The following is a 4,665-nucleotide window of genomic DNA, read 5'->3' on the forward strand; positions in this document are numbered from 1 at the left end:
CTCTCTCTCTCTCTCTCTCTGTCTCCGACTCACTCTGTCCCTGACACTCTCTCTCCCTGACACTCTCTCGCTCTCTCTCCCTCCATGACACTGCCTCTCTCTACCTGAGCCTGTCTGTCTCTCCCTGACACTTTCTCTCTCTTCCCCATCTGTGATACTGTCTCTTTCTCTCTCTTCCTCCCTCCATGACTCTGCCTCTCTCTCTCTCTCTCTCTCTCTCTCTCTCTCTCTCTGAGACTGTCTGTCTCTCTCTCTCTCTCTCTCTCTCTCTCTGACACACTCTCTCTCCCTGACACTTGGTCTCTTTCCATGACTGTGTCTCTCTCAGACTCTCCCTGACACTGTCTCTCTCACTGACACTCCCTGACACTCTCTCTCTCTTTCCCTGACACTCACTCTTTCCCTGATACTTTCTCCCTGACTGTCTGTTAGCAGGAGTACGGCAGGGGGATGCGGGTCCCGGCGCTTAGCTGGTAACTGGGATGCCGCGTCTTTCCCGACAGCTGGGGCTACTGGTTCCCGCCCAGTGCCTAGCAACAGGCGGATACCAGGCGCAATGTGTCTTTGTTCCCACCCGACACCTAGCAACAGGCTGACCCCGGATGCTGGGAGCCGCCACACTCCTAGCAATGGGGGCGCCAGAGGCAGACGATGTTCCCCGTTGCTTAGTATCTAGTATATGTGCAGCAGGGTAGCTGCACTGAAGTTGTCTTAATTGAGCCAGCGTCCTGATTGGTGCAAACACTTTTATATTCATTTCCTGTTCACTACCAAATTGCTGGTTATAGGTCCTGCTACATGTAAGAACCTGTCAGCTCACTTAGAATTCAGGTTTTGTATGGATCTTCCACACAGATTCTTGTCTTTGCTCTTATTTCATTATATTTTTGTTGCCATCTTGTGCATTGTTGCATTTATATACAGTTTATACTTAGTCGCTTATATCACCCTGTGCATTGCTGCATTCACATACAGTCTGTGTTTAATTGCTACACCACCCTGTGCATTGTTGCACTTACATACATTCTGTTACTGATCTTAGCTTGTGAATTGGGCAGCTTAATCGAGGTTGTATCCAGTGAGGGTCTCTCTGCACTTGCGTTTACTCTTGCCCAACCTCCAATAGTCGCCTTGTCCATCTATAAGACCTGGGGACATCTGAGTTTAGGTTGGACCTAATTCACCCTGGAATGGCAGCTGCTAAAGGTGAAGCCTAGCATTGCAGGAGGCTAGAAGACTGCTGGGCAAGGGAAATTGTGTGAGCACCACCTAGTACCACCTGGTAGCCCTCGTAACAGAGTAGTTCACGTAACACTGTTTCTCTCACTGACACTCTCTCTGTGACTCTATCTCTCTCTCCCTGACACTATCTCTCTCTATCCCACCTCCCTCTCTCCCTCTTTCTTTCCCTGACACTCTTTCTCAGTCTCTCTTGCTTCCTTCTTTCTCTTTCTCCCTGACTAACTCTCTCTCTCAATCTCGCTCGCTCCCATCCCTCTCTTTCTTGCTTCTCTCCCATTCTGACACACTCTCTCTCCCTGATGCCATCTCTCTCCCCTCTCTCATCTCTTTCCCTCTGACACCCTCTCTCGTGCTCCTCCCTCTTTGTCTCTCTCTCCCTGACACCCTCTCTCTCTTTCTCTTATTCCCTCTTTCTCCAGGAAAACCCTCTCTCTTTCACCCTGACACCCTTTCTCTCTCGCTCCCAGGGGAGGAATGTGTAGGTGCAGGGCTTGAGGGGGGGCCCCATAGATATCTGTGTACCTGGACCTAAAATTTTTGTTGCTGGCCCTGCCTATACATACACCATCATACACACGCTGACACCTATACATACAATTGCACCTATGCATACACTGACATACAAAGGCTGACACCAATATATACACTTACATAGCAGTACAATGGTGTAATGGTTAGCATTACTGCCTTACAGCACTGAGGTCCTGCGTTCGACTCCCACCATTGCCCTAATTTTGTGGAGATTGTATGTTCTCCCTGTACTTGCATGGGTTTCATAGTTACATAGTCAGTGAGGTTGAAAAGAGGCAAAATGCCCATTGGTTTCAACCTGTATTCTGTGTTAAGCTGTTCATATTATAATGTACCTACTGGAGTAATGGTCTAGTACCAATTGACACCTATGAATCTTACCACTCCCAGATAATTTAGTGTCTATGTTAAATGCTATAGCCCTGGATACATATTCCAGTTAGAAATTTGTCCAATCCGTTTTTAAAGGCATTTACAGAGTCTGCCATTATAACCTTCTCCGGCAGGGAGTTCCAAATCTTTATTGCCTTTACCATGAAGAACACTTTCCTACGTTATTTATGGCATTTTCTCTCCTCTAGTCTCAGCGAGTGCCCACGCATACCTAAGTGTACTTTGGTTTCCTCACACACTCCAAAAATATACTGGTAGGTAAATTGGCTTCCGACAAGAAATAACACTAGTGTCTAAGTGTGTGCATGTACATGGGTAGATGGGCCAAGTGGTTCTTATCTGCTGTCAAATTCCATGTTTTTCCCCAGCATATTGCATATTAAAGTTGGGGATATGGCCTCAAAGGAAGGGGCATGGTCTTGTGGTGCACCCCATGGGAGGTATGCTGTGTCAGCCTGCCTCCCCCAGTCACCCACTTTTTCCCTTTAACTCCTCTTACCTACACTATCTCCCAGTCACCCACTATCTCCTTTCACCCATGCCTTCACAGTCACCCACTTTCTCTCTGTCGACCCCAATTCCCCATCACCCACTATCTGCTTGTCACCTTCTCCATTACCCTCTGCCTATTTACCTCTCCCTGTCACCCTCATCTACCCCCAGTCACCTCTATTGTACTACCGTGACATTTCCCTTCCCTAGCGAGTGCTGCTGCCTGTATGCTGACTAGTGTGTTTCCAGACTGAGGATTGGGGTGAGGGGCATGGAGGGGAAGCCGTGAGGTACCTCTAACAGCACCACCTTTTGCTGACCAGCTGGATACCGGCAGGGACACTGCACTCTGCATGACCATCACAGGAGCAGGTAAGCAGGACATAGTGACTTGGAAACATGTCCCGCTATATCTCTGCCTCACGTATCCCACACTCATTACCCCTGGGCTCCCTTTCTCTCTCTCTCTCTCTCTCTCTCTCTCTCTCTCTCTCTCTCCCATGTCTCCCTATCTCCCTCTGCCTCTCTCTCCCATGTCTAACTCTCTCTGCCCCTGGTCTCTCTCTGCCTCTCTCTTCCATGTCTTCATCTTTTTCTTTGCCCCGGGTCTCTCTCTGTCTGTCTCTTTCTCTCTCCTCATAACTCCCTCTATCTCTTCCCCTGTTCTCTATCTCTGTCCATGTCTCCCTTTGTCTTGTCCCCTGGTCTCTTTCTTTCTGTCCCTGGTGTGTGTGTGTGTGTGTGTGTGTGTGTGTGTGTGTGTGTGTGTGTGTGTGTGTGTGTTTGTGTGTGTTTGTGTGTGTGTGTGTCTATCTGCAACTGGTCTCTCTTTATCTCTCTGCAGCTAGTCTCTTTATCTCTCTCCCCCATGTCTGTCTATCCCTGTACCTGGTCTCTGTCTCTCTCTCCACCATGTCTCCTGCTCTCTCTGCCACTGGTCTCTCTCTGTCTTTCCATCTGAAGTCTCTCTCTCTCTCTGCTACTGGTCTCTGTCTGTCTCTCTCTCTCCCTCCCCATATCTCCTACTCTCTCTGCTCCTCATATCTCTCTCCCTTGTCTCCCACTCTCTCATCCCCTGGTCTTCCTGCCTATCCCTCCACACATGTCACCCTCTCTCTCTTACCCTGGTCTCTGTGTGTCTTTCTACCCATGTCACCCTCTCTCTGTCCCTGGTCTCTCTTTCTCTCTAATCCCCATGTCTCCAACTCTCTCTGCCCCTGGTGTCCCTATCTCCCATGTATCACTCTCTCTATGCCCTGGTCTCTCTCCTTCTGTCTCTCTTTCCCATGTCTCTCTCATGTCTCCCTCTTTTTCTGCCCCTGGTCTCTCTTTTTCACTGTCTTTCACTCCCCCATGTCTCCTCCTCTCTCTGCCTCTAGTCTCTCTCTCCCATGTCTCCCTATTTCTCTGCCCTTGATTTCTGTGTGTCTCTCTCCGCCATGTCACCCATTCTCTCTCTCCCTCCCATGTCTCCCTGTCTCTGGTCTTTCTGTTTTTCTCTTTCTCTCCCATGTCTTCCTCTCTCTCTCTCTCTCTCTCTCTCTCTCTCTCTCTCTCTCTCTCTGCCCCTGGTTTCTTTCTCTACCATGTTGCCCTCTCTCTGCCCTGGTCTTATTGACTCTCTCTCTCTCTCTCTCTCTCTCTCTCATGTATCCCTCTTTCTCTGCCACTGGTCTCTCTCCTCCCACATGTCTCCCTCTCTCTCTGCCATTGGTGTCTCTCTTACTGTCCCTTGTCTCTCTTTCACTGCTACATAAAAAGTGAAAAGATGTCCCTCCCAAGTTGACCACAGACATTTTTCATGAGTGCGTGCAGAATTTTTAATATATATATCTTTTTGGGGGGAGGGAGGGAGCTGTTTTTCAAGTTGCCCTGGGCTCCAAATACCCTACTTATGCCTCTGGGTTTGAGACAAATGTAACTTTCCACACATGAGACAGGTAGCTCCAGAAGTAGACTTTGCAACAAATGAATGCATATGAATAAATGAGCCATTGAGCCAATATT

The sequence above is a fragment of the Pseudophryne corroboree genome, chromosome 4 (genome assembly GCF_028390025.1).
Source record: "Pseudophryne corroboree isolate aPseCor3 chromosome 4, aPseCor3.hap2, whole genome shotgun sequence".
NCBI lineage: Eukaryota > Metazoa > Chordata > Amphibia > Anura > Myobatrachidae > Pseudophryne > Pseudophryne corroboree.